This window comes from Clupea harengus, chromosome 11 (assembly GCF_900700415.2).
Source record: "Clupea harengus chromosome 11, Ch_v2.0.2, whole genome shotgun sequence".
Taxonomy (NCBI): Eukaryota; Metazoa; Chordata; class Actinopteri; order Clupeiformes; family Clupeidae; genus Clupea; species Clupea harengus.
The window spans coordinates 3063370-3086545 of NC_045162.1; the positions used below are offsets into that span (position 1 = coordinate 3063370).

General features: G+C 43.7%; 1 protein-coding gene across 6 annotated transcripts in view; it reads left to right on the plus strand.

The window, feature by feature from the left end:
- ddx61 (DEAD (Asp-Glu-Ala-Asp) box helicase 61) overlaps positions 1-23176 on the plus strand; it is a 32694-nt gene that overhangs the window by 2377 nt on the left and 7141 nt on the right. For 3 of the 6 annotated variants that reach the window (XR_004164711.2, XR_004164710.2, XR_004164712.2), the window contains 8 exons: positions 2606-2744; positions 12982-13090; positions 17834-18041; positions 19094-19182; positions 19573-19650; positions 20117-20284; positions 20703-20823; positions 20943-22350. The gene's annotated coding sequence lies outside the window, so the exon portion shown is untranslated. Of the gene's footprint in view, positions 1-2605; positions 2745-12981; positions 13091-16010; positions 17222-17833; positions 18042-19093; positions 19183-19572; positions 19651-20116; positions 20285-20702; positions 20824-20942; positions 22351-23176 lie in introns of those variants that run through there. The other 3 variants (XR_004164713.2, XM_031577026.2, XM_012839369.3) reach the window with 3 other exon arrangements.

Here is a 23176-nt window from a genome sequence, read left to right on the forward strand (position 1 = left end):
ATAACAGGTTGATTACTTTGATTGATATATTGTTGCATTTCTTTGGGAATATTGTAAAAACACACCCTCTAATTATAGTTGTAAATTTAAATTGGCTTTTGGCATCAAGTAGGAGTGAGTGTGTAAAGGCATCACTACATCAGATCAGCCCCTCCATGACTGTGTGTCACCCTGCCAGGTTGTCAAAAGTGCCACAGCGGAGCATCAGGTGGTAGTTTATGAGTGCCAAGGTACTGTGGAGAGGGTGCAGAAGTCAAATCAAGATGAGTGATCAGTAGGTTCTCTCGTAGTAGTCTTCTGGAAAATGGGTATTATGGCGTGAGGTCAGGTCTTATTTACAATAAGTGGTGGCTCTTGTGGTGGTATCAGTTTGAAGTACATTTTGTATGTTGTATGTGGCATTAATTACTCCATCCAAGTAAATCCAATATCTATGTTCATACTGAAAGAGCCAGCATTGAAACTCTAGTTTCCTGACTATTAACCGCGGTGAATGAAGTCCTGCAGTTAATACATGGGAACGCATTTTTTCTGCCTGGAAGTTAGTAACACGCACAGTAAATCTGCCAGGTAGAATGGGCCTCTCTTCCTCATTCACATACAAATCCCATTAATGTGTGTGTGCTAGTGTGTGTTAATATGAACTCATGTTAAAAGGTGCACAGGCACCCTGAGAGTTTCTACCTTTTCCTATAACAGTTCTGAGGAGACTGAAACATCAGCTAGATAGCTAGCTATCATACCATGCAAATGGAACTCTGCCCGCTAGCTAGTTAGCTAGCATAGCAACTAGGCAACCATAGCAACCAAGTAACACTGTTTGCTGCATAACCTGAAGCCAAGTTTAATTTCTCAAAATCAGCTCACCAATAAAAGACTGTCTTGGGTTCCAATGTAGTTAATGAAGGGGGTGAAGTCCCCCCTTGCCCTTCTTGTACACGATAATTCAGCCAGGGGATCTACTAACGATAACGCTTAAACATTCAGCGTCCATTCCCACATGACACAATAACACTAAATAAACACTAAATAACTGCATGGTGTTCACTGTGAGTGGGAATGAGGTAGCCTATGTGTTTTTGTGTGCTTACGTGCGGGGAGATGGTGTAGCGTTTTTTGCTTGAAATGCCCATCCCATACAACTTGTAAATGGCTAGTGCTCACACCACAACTACATAGCATTTTGTTTTATGTGACAGGATGATGTAACGTTGAATAAACTGTTGTTAATTCATGGGTGCGCTAAATACACAGGTTTGTTTTATAAAATTACATAAAATACTGTAATGCGGTTGTTGTAGAGAACGTATTCTTCAAATCTTAGAGTTGATACTTCAATGAGAGGCAGACGAGAGAAAGCGATGAACTGAAGTTGATTCAATCATGGCTTGTGCGAGCTGGTGTGTGTCCTTGTGTATGTTTTCTAAGACCCTGTTTATAACCTATCGGTAGGTTTTGTCCTTGACTAGTCTGCATCCCCTCTACAGAGACCCTTTCATTAATACTTGGCTGTCCCCGACAGCCTGCACCTGACGAAACCTCAAATGGTGGTCAAGGTTTTCGAAAACAGGCTTTTCTGCCCGACCTTACATGACACTTGTCTCTGCACACAGGCCTTTCTGCCTGACCTTACGTGACACTTGTCTCTGCACACAGGCCTTTCTGCCTGACCTTACGTGACACTTGTCTCTGCACACAGGCCTTTCTGCCTGACCTTACGTGACACTTGTCTCTGCACACAGGCCTTTCTGCCTGACCTTACGTGACACTTGTTTTAGCAAAACTGTTCACCACACCACTCTATTACAACCATTGTATTTATTTACACAGTCTATATACTGTGTAGTTTATAGTCGGGAAAATACGGTATCACTGCATGTGAACATTAAATCCTTGATTCCTGAAATTATTTATGGAGATTATTCCTGCCTTTAAGGTGCTTTACTCTCGCAAGGATGCAATTGTGTAAGGTTTTCGGGATGGTGAGCAAGATTTTTAAGTGAAAGTCATCAAAGTCTGTAAGGGACACTGCTCATTTGCCTTGGTACGTCTTCCACTGGCAGTTGTGTGATCTTTCCACCCAGTGAAGTTTGGCCCCCACATGCCATGTGTTTGCATGGTCGACTTCGGCCAACTCTTGATCTGGACACTGGTCATGGTTTATTGGGGTGATGCGTATGTGAAAACAACCAAATGATTGTTTTATGTTGAATAAGAGTAATCTGTAGGCGTTTTCTCTGACCGTGCTGTTCGATTAATGGCACTTAACTGTATCAGATGAAAAAGGCCGTCTTTGGACTGTGATGTAACTGAAATATATTTATCTCATTAGATTGTAATAGATGTTCTAAATGGGTTATTAATAATTTAATAATTTAAATAATTTAATTTTCTAAACTGTACATACATACTCTACTCTTCTCTTCTCTACTCTACTCTACTCTACTCTACTCTAATCTACTCTACTCTACTCTACTCTACTCTTCTCTTCTCTTCTCTTCTCTTCTCTACTCTACTCTACTCTACTCTACTCTTCTCTACTCTACTCTACTCTACTCTACTCTACTCTACTCTACTCTACTCTACTCTACTCTACTCTACCTAGATTCCTGTGTGTTGTATCCCTGGCCTCGATCACCCCATGGTGTCCCTGGACCCAGAGCGCCCCCCTCCTTGTGGCAGGTCGAGGAATGCCTGCACACAGATGTTGCCCTAGCAACACACCAAGATGATGATGGAGACACGTAAGGCTTTCTCTATGCTCTCTGTACCGAGTTTGTCTGTTTTTGAGAAATGTTTTATCCCTCTCTCTCTCTCTCTCTTTCTCTCTCTCACACACACACACACACACACACACACACACACAGACAAACACACACGCGCACGGGCACACGCACACATACACAGACAAACACGCACACGCGCACACGCACACGCACACATACACAGACAAACAAACACATACACACACACACACAGACAAACACGCACACACCCACACGCACACGCACACATACACAGACAAACAAACACATACACACACACTCACACCCACACGCACACACCCACACACAGATATACACACACACACACACACACACACACACACACGCACACATACACAGACAAACACACATGCACACACCTACACACACACGCACACATACACACAAACACACAGGCACAGAGATGCTCACATTCAACTTTTTGTGTGGCATGCTACTTTACCATATCACACATATACACAAGTAATGTGTAAGTATGAGTGATGAGGGGCGATCTATGATAAGAGTTGCATAACTATTTGTACTGTAGCACAATGTTGTTGGAGAATGACAGTAGCAACACATTTACATTACATTTAGTCATTTAGCAGACGCTTTTATCCAAAGCGACTTACATATGTGTATACACATTTTACATTTACACTGATGGCACACTGCACATCAGGAGCAATTAGGGGTTCAGTGTCTTGCTCAAGGACACTTCGACAGGGAATCGAACTAGCAGCCTTCTGATTACTAAACAACTTCTCTACCTACTGTACCACTGTCGCCCACACGTGGCCGTATGAGTGATGAGGGGCGATCCATGATTAGAGTTGCATAACTATTTGTACTGTAGCACAATGTTGTTGGAGAATGACAGTAGCAACACATTTACATTACATTTAGTCATTTAGCAGACGCTTTTATCCAAAGCGACTTACATATGTGTATACACATTTTACATTTACACTGATGGCACACTGCACATCAGGAGCAATTAGGGGTTCAGTGTCTTGCTCAAGGACGCTTCGACAGGGAATCGAACTAGCAGCCTTCTGATTACTAAACAACTTCTCTACCTACTGTACCACTGTCGCCCACACGTGGCCGTATGAGTGATGAGGGGCGATCCATGATTAGAGTTGCATAACTATTTGTACTGTAGCACAATGTTGTTGGAGAATGACAGTAGCAACACATTTACATTACATTTAGTCATTTAGCAGACGCTTTTATCCAAAGCGACTTACATATGTGTATACACATTTTACATTTACACTGATGGCACACTGCACATCAGGAGCAATTAGGGGTTCAGTGTCTTGCTCAAGGACGCTTCGACAGGGAATCGAACTAGCAGCCTTCTGATTACTAAACAACTTCTCTACCTACTGTACCACTGTCGCCCACACGTGGCCGTATGAGTGATGAGGGGCGATCCATGATTAGAGTTGCATAACTATTTGTACTGTAGCACAATGTTGTTATAACAGTGGCAACACATGTGGCCTGTGGTGAGCGTAGACTATTGGTAGCTTTGCTGTGTGTTACCACTTCATCCCCAAACATCGTTAAATGTCTTTGAAGGATCTTATTTTAGGTTTAAAGGAGTGTCTGATTTGATGTCTTTTTGTTTGTGTAAATGAATGTACAGTATGTCTATGCATGTGCCCAGCTGTGTGTGTGTGTGTGTGTGTGTGTGTGTGTGTGTGTGTGTGTGTGTGTGTGTGTGTGTGTGTGTGTGTGTGTGTGTGTGTGTGTGTGTGTGTGTGCGCTTTGTATATTTATGAGTATGTGTGAGAGTGAGTGTTCCCACATGAGTCTGTGTACAACCAAGGTCGAGAAGACACAAATGTGCATGCGGTAAGCGATATGAGTCAAAAGACCCTGTGAGTGTGTGGGCGTAAGTCTCTGGGGGGGCTTGGTAAATATTTAGACTAAAGTGAGAGAGGTGAAGCAGGAGTGGAGGTGGTCCGTGACACACACACACACACACACACACACACCCACACCTTCACACACACTAACCCTAGGTGAAGCAGGAGTGGAGGTGTGCCGTGACACACATACACACACACACACACACACACACACATACACACACACACACACACACACACACACACACACACACACACTAACCCTAGGTGAAGCAGGAGTGGAGGTGTGCCGTGAAGGCCACGGGACGTGAGTCTTTTACACATGGATGCCTTCACTTTTACCATAACCATCAAGCATCGCCCACATGAACCATCCGATGGTATCAGAACACACACACTCACATGAGTGAAACTGCAAACTATTTGTAAATACCGTTGATTTTGCATAAGGACATGATTGTGTGTTGCACATCTGTTCTGATGTACTAATGTTGCACTAATGACAGAATTAATGCACTGTACATTTTTCTCAGTAGACTTACAATAGTGATACTGTTCAAGTTAATGCAGCACTATACAAAGACATCTCTCTATCTACTCTATAATTCTACAAAATCTACTCTATATTTGCCTGTCATATTTATAGGCTGTTTATTGTGTGGGGCATTTTACAATGCCTGATGCACAGCGTTCCATCAGTCCAAAGGGGAAGAGAGCAGAGTAAAGTATACATAGGTTGGGGCTCTATCTTCAGAGTAAAGTATTCATAGGTCGGGGCTCTATCTTCAGAGTAAAGTATTCATAGGTTGGGGCTCTATCTTCAGAGTAAAGTATAGGTAGGGGCTCTATCTTCAGAGTAAAGTATTCATAGGTTGGGGCTCTATCTTCAGAGTAAAGTATTCATAGGTTGGGGCTCTATCTTCAGAGTAAAGTATACATAGGTTGGGGCTCTATCTTCAGAGTAAAGTATTCATAGGTTGGGGCTCTATCTTCAGAGTAAAGTATTCATAGGTTGGGGCTCTATCTTCTTGCACAATGGTGTGGAATTGCCCAGATTCATTTGCTGGCAAGCATGAACTTGTTAGAGTTTTTTTTTTTTTTTCAAACGAAAAAAAAAGACTTCAAGAGAAAAAATTTAGATAAGAATACTTAAGTACATACGCACGCACACACATTTACACACAGACATACTCATCCTACTGACGTCAGAGGGCTCTTCGTTCTCTCACCCTGTTTAGTTCTCAGCGCTTTCAGAGCCCCTGACTTTCGGGAAAGCGCTTGCTTGTCTGGTGACTGCGGTTTCTTCAGGTGTCTCTCGATCTCTCTCGGGCCTTTTCTCTTTCTCTTTGTGTGTGTTTTTAAATGAATGGGTTCAAAAACCCAAACATCCGCTTCACACTTCCTCACTTACCGCTTTCTCGCAGTCGACTGATCTCTCCCTCTCTCTCTCTCTCTCTCTCTCAAACACACACTCTCTCCCTCTCTCTCTCTCTCTCTCTCTCTCTGTCCTTCTCTCTCTCCCTCTCTCTCTCTCTCTCTCTCTCTCAAACACACACTCTCTCCCTCTCTCTCTCTCTTTCTCTCAAACACACACTCTCTCTCTCTTGCTCGCTTAATCTCTATATTTCTCACTCTTTCTATTTCTCGCTCTCATTCTGTCTTTCTCTCTCTCACTCTCCCCATTGCATGTTTATTAAATCCCTATCCCACCAACTAATTCCCCTTTAACCTGTCCTCTTCATGTTTCTGTGTTTATACTGTGAGCCTTTAACCTGTCCTCGTCATGTTTCTGTGTTCATACTGTGAGCCAATTTGATTGGCTGTGGAGCTCAAATATCAACAACCTTTTGCCAGAATCACAGACTGCACCTTTAACTATAGGGATGTGTATGTTGAGAGAGAGACATGGGAGTGAGAGAGTGAGTGTGTGAAGATACAGAGAGCTAGGAGCTGATAAAGAAGACAAATGTGAATCGTCTGATGTCAAATCTAAAAGTATGAGTGTAATTGTCAAATTGGCATTCCTGCGAAATCTAGTCAAATCTAGGGCCCTATTATGACGACCGGCGGAAATGGCAGTGCATGCGCTTGTACTGCAACATCATATTAGCTTTTGACTCCTTGCAGTCAATGCATCGAGAACCCCTGCAGAACCCCTGCAGAACCTGAAACCTGAAGTTAGCCATTTTCATAACACAAGGTTACTGGTGAGTGTAGACTATGCATAGATTTACTGATGGTATGGGATACCCCAGAGACGGGGAAAGAACCTGATGTGTAAAAGGCAAAAGCAACAGAGACAAGTAGCCTACATGAGTGGGGAAGGCATAAGATATTGGACCAACCTGAATGCAATCTATTTCTGCATTCCATTGTGGATAACAGGTAACGGTGCAAACCCATGACACCGTTACGAGCGACGTGATATTCTAAATCCCATGCATTTCAACGGGAGCCAATCCATTGTGACGTAGACCACCGTTTTGGGCGACGCGACCGATAAAAGTTGGAAAAAGTTGAATCCTATGCAAATGAGGAGCGATTTTCCCGGCAGCGGCCAATTAGATTGTTTGGTGTCGTCTCTGCCGGTTTGAAAATGCTATTTCCACACGCTACAACACGCCCACTCAAAGCGATGGAAGCGCATCGCGTCGCTGTCATGGGTTTGCACCGTAACAGCCTATGTTGAATTCTTTCATAAATAACATTGGCAAGGATGTTTAATGAAAACTAGCGGGTCGATACCTTTCCTGACACAGCCAAACATCAAGCAAGCGCAACACAAGACATAGCAAGGGAGTTAATACGTTATTAGACTAGTCCAGAAAGAAGGCCACATCGGCATCTGACTTGCTCGGTTACTTTTATTTTCTTCCTATCCTCCGACAACGTCTTCCTCAGTTTCTTCGTCACCTCCGCCATGATGCTAAAATGCTAAAATACTAGCTTCCTCTTATAGCTAGTGCATGGTTCTAGTTGTTGTTCTGTGAGGTGGTTTCATAAAGCATTTGCGCCCTGTACCCCAACATCAGGCGGACCAGGCGTGCTCTGGCAGTGGCACAGACGCCATTCTCCGTATTACAAGTCCGTGTATCACCAAAATGATTTTATAGCTTTTTTTTTATTTAATTGTTGCATAATGTTTTAGGTTGAACATTTATCAGCTGCCTTCCCAGCAGTGTTTGGGGATGTATGTAGAACATTGAGATGGTTGCATTGAGACGCATTACTCTGTCACATATTTGATTCACTTTTTAAAAAACATGTTTAAACATGATAAAGCAAAGATTGATCCATTGAGTCACGATGAGTACAAAGTGTGAGAGACAAATCTGATAATACTCTCCTTTCAACTACTGTAGCAGGAACTGGTACCATGATAACCTCAATGACTGAGCCTGCAAGTTTGCCTTCAGTGAAAACTTAATTACTGTTTTACATTGCAGCTTTATTAAAATCCCTCATCAAAAAGTAGCAAACAGAAGTAATACATCTCTAGCCTATAAAATCCCCCCGTGTGGTTGTTTATGTCTCAGGACCTGCCTTTTCTGATGAAGTGTGCCACAGACAGCGGCGCGTTTGAGTTGCGCCGGTTTGTCGTCACAACTTCCCTTTGTTTACTGACAGCCGCTGGGCGTGTGAACTTCATGGCTGACCACAGGGGATGCGAGGCTTGCGCGCACCTCTGCCGAACAGGATGCCGCATCTGCACCATGGTCGCGCCGCGCTCGCCCCGCCGAGGGCTCCTACGTCAGACCGAGGCTCAGACCCTGTGTTATCTGGGCCCTGCGGTCTCACTTTGACAAACCCACTTCCAGGAACTAGAGAGTCAAAACAGGGTTTCACCTGCAACTCAAACGAAAATGAGAGTGACAGAGATAGAAAGAGAGAGAGAAGAGGAGAATGATGGAGAGATGAGAGAAACATAGAGATGTTATCAGAGAAAATGAGAGAAAGAGAGGGTCATATCACTGAGGGTCATATCACAGAGGCTTCTGGAGGAGAGATAAAGAGAGGGTCATATCACTGAGACTTCTGAAGGAGAGTGAAAGAGAGAGGCATATCACTGAGACTTCTGAAGGAGAGAGGAAGAGAGAGGCATATCACTGAGACTTCTGAAGGAGAGTGAAAGAGAGAGGCATATCACTGAGACTTCTGAAGGAGAGTGAAAGAGAGAGGCATATCACTGAGGGTCATATCACAGAGGCTTCTGGAGGAGAGAGAAAGAGAGAGGCATATCACTGAGGCTTCTGGAGGAGAGAGAAAGAGAATGTTAAGTTCAAATAAGACAGGTATGCTCACAAATGTGTACCCCATATACCCATAAGTCCCATAATGACTGACATATCCATAATGGGGGAGTTGTGGTACAGTGGCTTGGATCACTGTTTTTCAAATGGCTGACCCAGGTTCGATTCCCGATCGCTTTTAAGTCCACCTTTTTAAGTCCAGTCTTATTGTAACACTACATTTTGTGTACATCAGACCACACAGTAATGATGACAAGCATAATTAGTCAGAATTTCATATCAATGGACCCTTTATCCTGTACAGCTTATACTGTATACCATCTGACAAGTATTTTTCTTAATAATCCTACGATAGGATATAATGCCAACGCTCTTATTCAGGGCAGTTGCGCTGACCATATTTCAACCTTCAGGGCAACCAAGGCCACTCTGCTTACTTGTACAATGTCCTTAATGGTCTTTGTGAATTGCATCGCATATCTCACAGCTTCCTAATGTGCAGGGATCCTTTTGGCCCATAGGACTACATTGTATTGCCATTTTGCAGTTGAAGTGATGACTGTTGTATACTGTTGTATAGTTTTAGTTGTTTTAGTTGTATTGTTTAGTTATCCTTACTACTACTGAGACCCAGCACACACACAGACACAAACACACGCGCACGCGCACACACACACACACGCACTCACACACACACGCACACACACACACACACACACACACACACACACACACACACACACACAAACACACACAGCTGGGGTCATCAGAGTTGGTTGAAAAAATGTCCACCACATCCACTTTATTTATTTTTTATGAGGCCTTATATGACCATCAGCTTATGAGATCATTTACCGTCAAAACTGGCAGATGTTACGACAGACAGAGAAGTGCCAAGGGTGACTGCTGCAGTTTTGCTTTGTCTTCCTGGCAGACCACAACCTTTATCATGTCCGCCATGGTCATCCAACTGCACTCTCATATCAGTATGCCACATCACTTTATCTTCCTCTTTCTAGACTTTATGTAAGGCTTTTCAATGGTCAGTTTCGCTTTCAAAATTAAATGATGTTCAAAATGCAAACGTCCTGTAGAACCACTAAGCTTTGCTCACATCGTTTCTTATGTGAATGCCACGAGAGTGCTTCTCTTCTCTTAGCAGTCAACATAACACAGCAACAGGCTTTACCGGAGAGTGCTTCTCTTCTCTTAGCAGTCAACATAACACAGCAACAGGCTTTACCGGAGGGTGCTTCTCTTCTCTGTGAGTGCTTCTCTTCTCTGCAACAGGCTTTACGGAGGGTTGACACAAGTACAGGACTCTCCCATGGGGTTTCCTCTTAGCTATTTTTGCATTCTTTAAGTTTTGCAAGTTGATAATATATATATATATATTATGGGGCTATTATCACAATTGGACTGGTGATTTGAGTCATAAGGTTTAAATATCTATATACACATGCACACAGACATGGCCACACAGTCTGTGGTCAACGCTACATAATAGTGCCCACAAAAAGGCACATAACCATCTACACAACTTCACAATAATAATGTGTTTAATATGCATTATTATTCTATTTTTTTTTTAGGCTTTTTTTTCTATTTGTATGTTTTGGATGGAAGAGTGTTTTTCATTTCTGCATGATTGCCAGTGACACTTTTTTTTTTTTTATATATATATATGGGGTAAGCATTACTTCCTTGTGGGAAGATAGGTGCATTATGTAGACTGTAGGAATTAGAAATGTGAACAGGAGCATCGATTTTATGGGTACGATGTACGTTTCAATGAAAAACGAAATATTTTCTTCCTGATGCACAGCATCGACAAATCAGATTGCCTGCAATATTTTGTCACCTGTGGTGCGTGAACCAGGCCTGTTCATCAAAGTTTCCCTCTAGTGATTGTCCCAAACGTGAGTGAAGACACCAGCTTAATGTGTAAAATGACAGGCCGTTCCGATACGAGGCCCTGAGGACGGTATATTTGTGCAGTTTCAGTTGTGTCTGTCTGTGCCTGAAAAGCATTAACAAGAGTTACACATCTCCTATCTGAGTAGATAAAAGTGTACTGAGAAATGATCTGCAATGGCTTAGTTTGAAAGGGGCCACAGTTCATCGCAAGGGCTTCCTGCCTTCCTGTGTCAGTACCATCTCCTGATTTATGGTAACCGTTTTCTTGGGGAGTTTTTTTTTCTGTCCGAAGGATCTGAAAAAAAAAAATAGAAAAGAAATATGCAAATGCCCCAGCCAAGGGGGAGGGCGTCTTCCATTATAATGATTATTATTCAAAAGAGAAAAAACACTGCCATTGTCCCTGAAGACAGGAAATTACCTCAAACCAAACTAGCTCTTACTGGAAGCAACCTTAAACACAGAAAGACACATACACACACACACACACACATGCAAAGATACACAGACTCACACACATAAACACAGACAGAGACACACACACAGACATACACACACACACACACACACACATACATATGAACAGACATACAGCCAGCTGGCCTCAAATCACACACAAACAGTTCTCTCTAGCATATACATTCACACACCATGTCCAAAGAATGTAGAGCCACACCTTCACACACACACACACACACACACACACACACACACACACACACACACACACACACACACACACACACACACACACACACACAAAAAAACACAGAGATTAACTTCTTTGAATTCTTCGTGGTCCCAGAAGTTTTCCTCTTAACTTTCACTTCACATTAACATGTTCAACAAACCCGAGGGCCTGACAATTTCCTTGTAGCCTACGCATACATTGTTCTGTTTGTGCCATCAGAATCATGCAGGCCTGCTATCAGGAAACCCATGCCATGTCATACACCAGACAGAGGAGAAAAGATTACCGGTGAATGTCAGTGAGAATTAGCCCTGAATTAGAATGAGCATTTTGACTGTATACAGCATGTCATCCTGTGATGGGTCGAGAGCGGGAACACGTGCATTGTATTGTGTTCAGCCATAATGAACTACCCACCACCAACTTGATGATCTTTTTTTCTGTGTATATTTTTGACTGGAGGATCTTGCAGGTATTTTGTAATTGTTTGACAGTGTATCATAACTTTGGTGTGTGACTTTTCAGTGTGTGTGGGGGGGGGGGGGGATTGTTGCTGATGTGGTTGCAGCAGGCCTAGTCACAGACCAGAAGCGCTGGAAGGAAATGTTATATGTGAGCAGCATCACAGCCACAATGTGCAGCACAGGCACCATCTGTACCTGCAGTCTCTCTTCTATTGCCTGTGTTTTACTTGATCTGTTGGCATTTCAAATCAGAAAACATGCATTATGCCCTGCAAGAGATTGCTTTCGGACCAGTGAGAGCAGTGATTGGACCAGTGAGAGCAGTGATTGGGCCAGTGAGAGCAGTGATTGGACCAGTGAGAGCAGTGATTGGGCCAGTGAGAGCAGTGATTGGACCAGTGAGAGCAGTGATTGGGCCAGTGAGAGCAGTGATTGGGCCAGTGAGAGCAGTGATTGGACCAGTGAGAGCAGTGATTGGACCAGTGAGAGCAGTGATTGGGCCAGTGAGAGCAGTGATTGGACCAGTGAGAGCAGTGATTGGACCAGTGAGAGCAGTGATTGGGCCAGTGAGAGCACTGATTGGGCCAGTGAGAGCAGTGATTGGGCCTGGGCCAGTGAGAGCAGTGATTGGGCCAGTGAGAGCACTGATTGGGCCAGTGAGAGCAGTGATTGGGCCAGTGAGAGCAGTGATTGGGCCAGTGAGAGCAGTGATTGGGCCAGTGAGAGCAGTGATTGGGCCAGTGAGAGCAGTGATTGGACCAGTGAGAGCAGTGATTGGGCAAGTGAGAGCAGTGATTGGACCAGTGAGAGCAGTGATTGGACCAGTGAGAGCAGTGATTGGGCAAAGCAGGAGTGCATGCCAGTGAATGATGGCTGTGCATCCTGAATGTGTTTAATGTCAAGTTGAATTGCTTTAAAGAAATGTTTATAAGTTGGAAATATGGCAGGGAGTCATTAGCCAGGACCTGCCTGCTTACAAGTAATTATCATTGTATTTTGTGTCTCTGCCAGGCCTCTTCATATTGCTGTGGTGCAAGGCCACGAGGAGATGGTGCACAGGCTCATTCACATCTTAAAGTCGGCGAAGAAAGATGTGGACATATATAATAACATGAGACAGGTGAGACACACACACACACACACACACACACACACACACACACACACACACACACACACACACACACACACACACACACACACACACACACACACACACACACCCACACACACATTTCAAGTCAAATGTAATCTGGAATCAAATTCAACATACCTCAAACAACAACAAAGTAGAGGAAGCACACCCACACACACACACACACAGAAACACAGACATACAGACACACATTTCAACTCAAATTTATCTGGAATCAAATTCAACATACCTCAAACAACAACAGAGTAGAGGAAGCACACACACACACACACACATACACACACACACACACACACACACACACACACACACACACACACACATACACACACATCCAGACACAAAATATATGTGTAGGTAACCTTCACTCAGAGAAACACCGACAACACTTTGGGATAGCATCTGACTGTGTACTGACTGACAGCAAGAAGGAAGTTCTTTCCCATTTCCCAGTAATAGTCGAAGCCAAACTCCCCCGAGAGCTTCACCACAGCCACCTCCTTCCTTCCCCACACTCTTGGCCCCTGTAAATCACCCCGGTGGTTCACCACACTCTTGGCCCCTGTAGATCACCCCGGTAGTTCCTGTAGATCACCCCGGTGGTTCCTGACACTCTTGGCCCCTGTAGATCACCCCGGTGGTTCCTGTAGATCACCCCGATGGATCACCACACTCTTGGCCCCTGTAGATCACCCCGGTAGTTCCTGTAGATCACCCCGGTGGTTCCTGACACTCTTGGCCCCTGTAGATCACCCCGGTGGTTCCTGTAGATCACCCCGATGGATCACCACACTCTTGGCCCCTGTAGATCACCCCGGTAGTTCCTGTAGATCACCCCGGTGGTTCCTGACACTCTTGGCCCCTGTAGATCACCCCGGTGGTTCCTGTAGATCACCCCGATGGATCACCACACTCTTGGCCCCTGTAGATCACCCCGATGGTTCACCACACTCTTGGCCCCTGTAGATCACCCCGATGGTTCACCACACTATTGGCCCCTGTAGATCACCCCGATGGTTCCTGACACTCTTGGCCCCTGTAGATCACCCCGGTGGTTCCTGACACTCTTGGCCCCTGTAGATCACCCCGATGGTTCCTGACACTCTTGGCCCCTGTAGATCACCCCGATGGTTCACCACACTCTTGGCCCCTGTAGATCACCCCGATGGTTCACCACACTCTTGGCCCCTGTAGATCACCCCAGTGGTTCCTGACACTCTTGGCCCCTGTAGATCACCCCGGTGATTCCTGGCAGACGGGGCCTCATGCAGACATCCTCTCTCTTCCCCAACAACACACCTGTCGCTTCTCTCCACTTCTACATTTTTCTTCTCTTTTTTTCTCTCTCGTCTTGTCGAAGCGCCCCGAGCCCTGGGACTTTCTCGCCTTTCATTCACTCTCAGTGAGCATCGCATGTCTGAGGCCTAACCTCAGAAATCACCTCACCTCAGCCTTATCTGCACTCAGAGGCCACTTACCAGAAGTAGCGTCCTTTTTCAGCCTGTCAGCTCTCTTTCTCTCCCTCTCTCTCTCTCTCTCTCCCTCTCTCTCTGGTTAAGACTCGCAGTCGTACTATATCCTGTTTTATCATAACTGAGAAAAAAATGCCGGTTGACAGATCTCTTTCACATGGGAGAGTTCTCAGAACAATGACTGATTAATATCCAGAATAATGTGCACAGGTGGTTAAATGTAGTGCTTGTAGACTTAAAGCCACACCGGTAATGAAAATACATACATAAATATTTTCAAGTTTGAATATTGTTGTAGTCTCAAGCCACTCATGGGATTTTATTTGTCATTATCCTTTCCCTGTAAAACTCGAATTGATGGAAAGAAACCCCTAAAGAAAAAGGGCTAGAAATGCACTCAGTTTTAGACAGAAAAAACGACATACAATAACAACATAACATTAACAACAATTTCTCATAATGCACAACTGTGTGCTGCATTAAAAGCCATAACGAGCAGCAAGCCCCTATTACAGGTTATAACTGTAGCAATTCACCCTAAATGTATGGCTTGTCTCCACAGTCTGTTGCAACACAAGGTTAAGGCAGCATTTGTTGCATACAGTCTTTTCCCTCACCCTCTCTCCTGAAACCTCACTGTTACACTGACATTTCAAATGCAGAATGACCTTCCTGTGCCTGTCACCACTGCTGCAGCAAAACTCAAGGCCTTGTTACACACACATAAAAACATGAGACTGGGGTTTTATCACAATGAGAAATATTAGTGCTATTTTGCAGTGGAATCTTTACTGGTAGCTTTTTTTCTAAAGAAAGGTCTGCCGTTGTTGCTCTTGATTTAGATGTTGGGTTTTTCATTTGTGGGTGTGAGTGTGTGAGTGTGTGTGTGTGTGTGTGTGTGTGTGTGTGTGTGTGTGTGTGTGTGTGTGTGTGTGTGTGTGTGTATGCCAGTATGTGGGTGTGTGTCTTATGTGAATGTACAGCAAACAGCTGCAGTGCGTTTGTTCACTTCAGTATCCTCATTCCGAGAAGTCACATGACTCTGGTTTGTTTCTCAATACACCTTGCGTTGAGGGCAGGGTAGGGACTTTCCCTTCTCTCCCCCCTCCCTTCCTCGCTTGCACATCCACTCTAGCGTTGTCTGTCTATCTCTTTCTCTATCTCTCTGTCTATCTCTCTCTTTCTTTCTTTCTATTTCTCTTTTCCTCCCCCCCCCTCTCACACACACCCACACCCCCCCCCCCCCCCACACACACACACACACACACACACACACACACACACACACACACACACACACACACACACACAACCACCCACACACACACACACACACACACAGTTGCAGTATTCTTGTAGGCCTGTAATGAAGTAATATTTAGTCTTCATTGCTGTTTACATAAAACATTTAATTATTCACTCTCAAAAATGTAAAATAAAAAATATGCTTGATTAAGTGATTGTCAAACCCTTACAAACTATTTCCTCAATTCTTTGTTTAGTATTTTTCTTGAGTAGTCAGTAATCATCTGAAGTGTTAACTGTATGACTACAACTTCCTCATGCCGTGCCCTCTTAAGTAAGTCAGCAGTATGCCAGTGTCTTTTCCTCCTACTAAACATGCCTTTTTTGGAATCAGCCCAATTTTGGGAGGAGATGTAAATCTCAGGACACTCTGTAGGGGAGATTGAAGGGATTTTCCCTCCGTAATGCCATTTCCCTCTCTTTCTCCCTCTCCCCCCCCTCCTCCCGATAAACCCCCCAGGCACTTCCTCTGTCTCTCACAGCTCCCTCTTCCCGTCCTCAAATGCTCTGTGTGCTCTCTGTTTTTTTTGTTGTTGCTAAACCATGGCTGAAAAGATAGAGGTTGCCGTAGTTCACTGATACTTTCCGGTATGAGTGTACATTACACTACACCAAACAATCTGACCATTGCTCAACTTTGTGTACTTTATGTGTGTGTGTGTGTGTGTGTGTGTGTGTGTGTGTGGGAGAGAGAGAGAGAGAGAGAGTGTGTGTAACTTTGCAAACATGTGATGGCAAAAATCATTCAGTGTTATCTGTGACGATGATTCAGAGAAGACTCGGGGAAATGGGAGTGTTATTTCAGCAGGAAGGGAGGGCCAGCAGAGTTGTGACACAAGAGGAATTTCTTCAGCCTCTTCCTCGCTTTTGTTCTGGCTTTTTTTTTTTTACCACTCACCCTTCCTGGAAGATCCTCCCTCCCAACGCTGCTCCAGCACAGCACACGTTTAACCTGACTGAAGTGAAAGTCATCGGCCTTTTCTGGCAAGCAAAACCCCAAAAGTCCACAGCACTGGGGGTTTCTCAGAGATTTCTTTACGGAGGAAATTTTGTTGGCATTGCATGGCTGTTCTTGGATATGACCAAAATCTCCTGCGCTAAATGGATTGACTTGGATTGCATCCATCTAGGTCACATACTGTTTCACTCTTACTCACAGGGCGAATGGACAAACGTGTGGTATACTAATGCAAATTATGATGCATGTGTCAGGCATAAATTGAATATCCCGCCACCAGATGGTTTCGGCAGCAAGCCACAACAACAATTACGACAACGTTTAACAACAAATCCAAAACATTCCGATTTCATTCTGATTGTAAGTGCTGTAATCTCCAGTAATGCTACTTGCTGTTACACTTCTTAAACCTCTCTGGTTTTGGTTTTTATTTTCAACTGTGGACTTTGTTGGGGTTGTTTACCAGCAGCAGATAAGGCAGTTTAAGTACATGTACAATGTAAACCTTCATTGGGAAATCCCATCAATTTGGCAGCCTTAGCTGGACAGGGTGTCCCTTTTTCTTTTTATGTGTAGGCGTCACCATAGTCTTATCTTCTCAGTCTTTCGATTGTAATGACCTTTAGCCTGCTAAACTGGTTCCAGGTCACAAGGGTTCCTGTGACAGGAATCACAAGCAGGAAGTGGTTTATAATTTCAGGGCACAGAGTTACTTCTTAAGAAAACAAACAGGCATCCTCAACAGTTCTGACGCATGTTGCACAGGGTTGTTTGAACAGGTGTCTTGTGTTCTTGGCCTTTGACATACACACATGTTCTGATGCATACATACTGTAATATTAATTAGTACTGTAATGACATAACATATCTTTACTCTAAATGGGAGGTACATTCTGACATCCCCTTCCTGTCTCTCTCTGTCTGTCTGTCTGTCTGTCTGTCTGTCTGCCTGTCTGTCTGTTGTTCCCTCAGACCCCACTGCACTTGGCTGTCATCACTGGTCATGTGAGCCTACTGTGGGCTCTGCTGAAGGCACACGCTGACCCTGGTGCTCTGGACCGCCATGGTCAGACCACGCTCCACTTGTGCTGTGAATACAACCATGCGTCCTGCCTCTCCGTCGTCTTCTCCCACTCCTCTGGCTCTACCTCGTCCTGTCTGGAGACCCGCAACTACGAGGGTGAGTTTGACGGGGCGAGGGTGACCCTTTGGGCCCAGCGTGGACATGCCTGTGAACATGCCAGCCACTGTGTTTAAGGGTGCCCAGGTAGAAATAGACCACTGACTTGCTCTTCTGTTCTCATTCACCTGCATCCATTCCAGAGTACCCATAGAAATACATGTAAGTTCTTCCATGTGTCAGCCGATTAATCATCATTATGAGTATGGAGCTCCCAGAACCCAGCGAGTTGCTTGGGGTTTGGCTAATAGAATCAGCAAAACAGGATTGGTCACCAGTCAAATGTTCAGCAAACAATGCACTGGAAGTACTAGCATTAAACTGAATGGTTTTCACTAACAATGGAAATCTCATGTAAGCGGAAGGGTATTTCTGATTTCAAAGCATAATTGTGAATTAAGGGAGTTATTGGAGCCCTTTACTGTGACTGTTAAAGGAATGCTAGTGGTTGTGTTCTATGCATGGGCATAATTGTATGTATAGAATGATTAATGCTGTTACTTTGATCTCATGTTCCTGGGTGTGAGAGGAACAGGGCATTTCCTGTTTAGCAAAACACGCTAGGGCAGAGCCTGGTTTCCCCATTGCATTGCCTTCCAGAAAGCCCCTAGAAATACAAATCACCCACTCGATGAGAGGGGCTAGGCATGCTGTTGGGGTGTGTGTGTCTGTGTGTGTAAGTGTATGTGGATCCATGTGATGTGGGCTGTAGGCAGACAGAGAGAGAAACAGGTGTCATTGTGTGTGTGTGTGTGTGTGTGTGTGTGTGTGTGTGTGTGTGTGTGTGTGTGTGTGTGTGTGTGTGTGTGTGTGTGTGTGTGTGTGTGTGTGTGTGTGTGTGTGTGTGTGTGTGTGTGTGAATAAATGAAAATAAGCCAAGCAACTAAGCGTGTCCCTGCAGGCCCGATTGAGTACAGTGCAGATCACAGATCAAAGTGTTGTTGTCTCTGTGCCCATCTCGCACACTCTGTTTAGGGAGTCAAAGCATCTTCACTTTGGTGCAAAAAGCTCAAACTGAACGGCCACTGACTACTCTCCCTATCAATCCTCAGGGCTCTCTCCACTCCACCTTAGTGTGCAGAATGGGAACAAGGAGCTGGTTAAACTGCTGCTGAACAATGGCGCAGACATCAATGGAGTGGTAAGTTACCAACCCCATCACTAGCTCATCCTCTCCATCCTCCTCACCACAACCCCTTAGTGTCTCCATCCTCTCTCCTACACCCCTACCAGCCCCCCCAAACCCCCCATCATATTTTATTCATAGGTGCCTCATTTCCTGTCTGGGTAAGGAATGTGTGTGTGTTTCCTCGTTCCGCTTAAGCAGTCTTTTTAACCCTTCTGTGTGGTGTTCCTCAAACCTTGTGATCTTGGGTTTCATGCCAGACTTAAGTTTTGGGTTCTTACCAGTTCAGTGACTAAGCTCGGTCGTGGTGTCATTTCTCAACGTGTAAGCCATAAACGAGCAGAACTGTAACTTTCATTTGCCCCGTGGAGTCAGCTGAATTGTGTTTTTCTTCTGTCTCACCAGGACAACAAAAGTGGTCGAAGCCCACTCATGCATGCGGTGGAGGCCAACAATATGGAGATGGTCGACCTCCTCATTGAGGTAGGGACATATCTGTGCAAAAGTCAGTCTGAACGAATGGGTGGTTGTGTGTGTGTGTGTGTGTGTGTGTGTGTGTGTGTGAGAGAGAGAGAGAGAGAGAGAGAGTCTGTCTAAAAGGAAAAAAGACTGCAGGAATAGTAGCAGCAATAGCACTGTAATCAATGCAGTGAAATGTGGGATATGTAGTTTTGATCGGTCAAATTGTGAAGTAGTCAAAATATGATATGTAAAAAGGGTTAATATGATCGAAATAAAAATTACTATTTTATTCTATTCTATTCCACTACACATATCTGCATTACAGAACAGTAGAATTGTTTTTGTAATTAATGTTGTAAAACAAGTTTGGTGTATACTCCCTAAGGACAATGCTGCCCTCACTGTAGCTAAACAATTCATTTGGCACCCCCTTGTGTTCCCTGCGTGACAAGCAAGTTTTTATCGTTCTCTTCTTTCTCTGATTTAGTTTGGCTGTGACGTAAACGGCCAGTCTTACAGTGGCAACACGGCTTTGCACAGTGCCTGTGGTCGGGGCCACGTGGAGGCGGTGCGGACCCTGCTGAAGAATGGAGCTGACAGCAGTCTGAAGAACTACCACAACGACACAGCTGTCATGGTGGCCAAAAACAAGAGGGTGAGTGGGGTGGGGTTAACCAGGAAAGATATGACATGTGATTTCTGGCAGACATCTGTGCATACATGATCGGGATTATAAGCGGCACTTTTTCATTGTTGTTCCATATAAAGATCCTCAGTCAATAGCAACACCATGTGGGCATTATCTGTAATGCATTCAAATAGTAATATTTCTAGACTCTCTGGCCTTTACAAAGTCAAATGTATTTATAAAGCACATTTAAAAACAACTCACGTTGACCAAAGTGCTGTACAATTAAATCACAATAAATTATAAAATAAAATAAAATATAGAAAATTGCAATGGCCTCAAGGAACTTCAATGTCTTTCTCCTTTCATGGCGAAATATTTGATTTTGAGACTCTGGAGAGCCAGCGCAGAATGTTTCGCTCAAACTTCACCATTTCGTATTCAGGTTACAGATGTGCTCCGTGGGAAGGGATCGCGGGGCTTACCACCCAAATCTAATGACATTGAGAGTTCTGTGCATTCCCCTCAGCACAATACACCCCACCCAAGGCAATTCAGCATTAATGGTGAGTTATACCCTGAGTAGTGTAAACCTCAATTTGATTTCCTTTACATTTGATTACCTAGAATTACCCACTCCGTTTAGTGCTGTGTAACACCACATATTTGTTCACGGCTGTTTTAGGGTCTTCGTCTCCACAGTGTATTGGATGTTCTCCCTTCACCCCCAAGATACAATCCCCTCTTGGCCCGGCAGCAGACAGTCTGTCAAGCCGACGGTCTCCCGTTGAGGTCAAGGAGACAGTGTTGCTGCATACGAACCTGGGGCATCACAGTGTGGTCAGAGAGAGCCAATTTCCTCCACATATGCCCCAGTCATATCCCCCCATCTACCCTAACTTCGCACCGCATTTGAGTGTACTGATGCCCCCTCATTTAATCTATTCAACTGGTCTACCTGGATCCCCTTATCACCAAGAAGGCCCTCTACGGTCCTCAAGTCGTAGCAGTGACCAGTCGGATGTATCTACAATGAGTGTGAACAGTGATAACAAAGGGGAGATCAGCCTGGACTAATCAACTAAAAACACTGTTCCCTCTTAATGACTACTCATTTGTGAGAGAAGATGTCCTCATGAACGCTTTCACAACAATGAGCAGTCAATACTGTTTATATTTAGTATGTAGTTGCAATGAACACCAGTTTGTTCTTCAGACCATGCATTTGTTATCACTGTAAATCATGTAAATGTTCAACAAAAATGCACTGATGATGAAGCACAATAACACTGATGCTTATAATAGTGTAACAATAGTGTAACAATCAAAATGGATGACTTGTTTCCTCCTGACTCTCAACCAAATAAAGATTTTCAAGGGGCACAATTTATTAGGGTACAGTTACAGTATATGAGCCATGAAACTAGGAGAATGAATGTATTTGTATTAAAGTATCAAATATATTTTTACATAAGGGGTACGATGGAAGTCAAAGAGATGAAAATTCTGTCAGAATACTGTCAGATTCAAAATATTTCAGTAAATGTATGTTTATTTGAATGTAAAGTGAGTGTACCAATTTGTAAACTACCACATTTAAAATATAGTTTTTATGCCAAATATCATTTTTTGTGTGTGTTCTTTTTTTCTCCACTCTGCAACTTTCACTGACTTATTTCATCTGAGAGAGATAGTACTAAAGGTTTTCTTTAACCATACGGTGTCTAATTAATCGATAGCAAACACAACATTGTCTGATGTGACACGATTGTTAAGTTTAATTTAGTGTAATTTAACGTACGTGTTATTTGACAGTGATATACAGTTCTTTGGACTCTAGCTCCACCCACTTTAGACCAAATTTGAACTCGTTTCGGTGATTGGCTAGTTCTTGTACCTGCATAGTATTCTGGGAACTCGGGCAGTGAAGTTGAGTTGGAGATTGGAAAAAAAGAGCGAGGACTGTGCGTCCATATTGCGCAGAGACAAAAGAGAGTCGAGTGTGTGGACTTTACAGGAAAAAAAAAAAAGCATAAAGATCCATTAAGACCAAGGTTCGGTTGAATATAAGAGGACATTCTTCAATCCACGAGGTAGACCTGACCATTGAACTTTAAATATACGGGGGGAGGTCTAATGTTAGCGTTGTGACTTTAGCTCAAGTATGAATTGAATGAACCGTTAGCCATTAGCACACCGAGAATAGTTATCCTAGTGGATAAATAGCTAGTCAAATTGTTAACGTTAGCTGAAGATGGCTGCTAACGTTAGCTATTATCTTAAATAACATCTCCAAGAAATTAGACTGCCTAAATTCGACCACGTATTGGTACGTCAAAACTACTACTCTAACGCAATATTATTGACTATAGTTAACGTTGTCTTGATTGTTATTAATTCGATAACGTTAGTTCAAGAGAAGTAAATAATGCTAGCAGTGTAGGCAACGTTAGTTAAGTAAGCTACAACTAGCCACTTGGCTTTTGTCATGTTAACTTAATGAGCAACAATCAACGTTAGCTCTGTGGTAAGTTAGCGTTACACTTGTTGAATAGACCAGGTAGATGCCTTTAGGTATGTATTGCTAAGTAAGTGTCTGGCTAATACGGTTAGCTAACCTCTAATTTTCTTCTGCTATGTTAGCGTTGTAGCTTTGGCTAAAGTTTGCTAGCTACGTTCGTTCTTTATCATTGAGACGAAGTTTTCGTTGGTAATTTAGCTAACAACTAACATTTGAAATATTTAGACATTTCACGTTGTTAACTTAAAACTTACGTTTGTCAGGCAGGTTTTTTTTAACGTCACACTTTTTCATTCACGAGATCGGTCATGTACTTTCGTGAATTGGTTGGCCAATCGGCCATGGCAGTTTGTTAGCATAGCAAAATAGCTGTCCTGCTAATGCTACGGCTTGCTTAG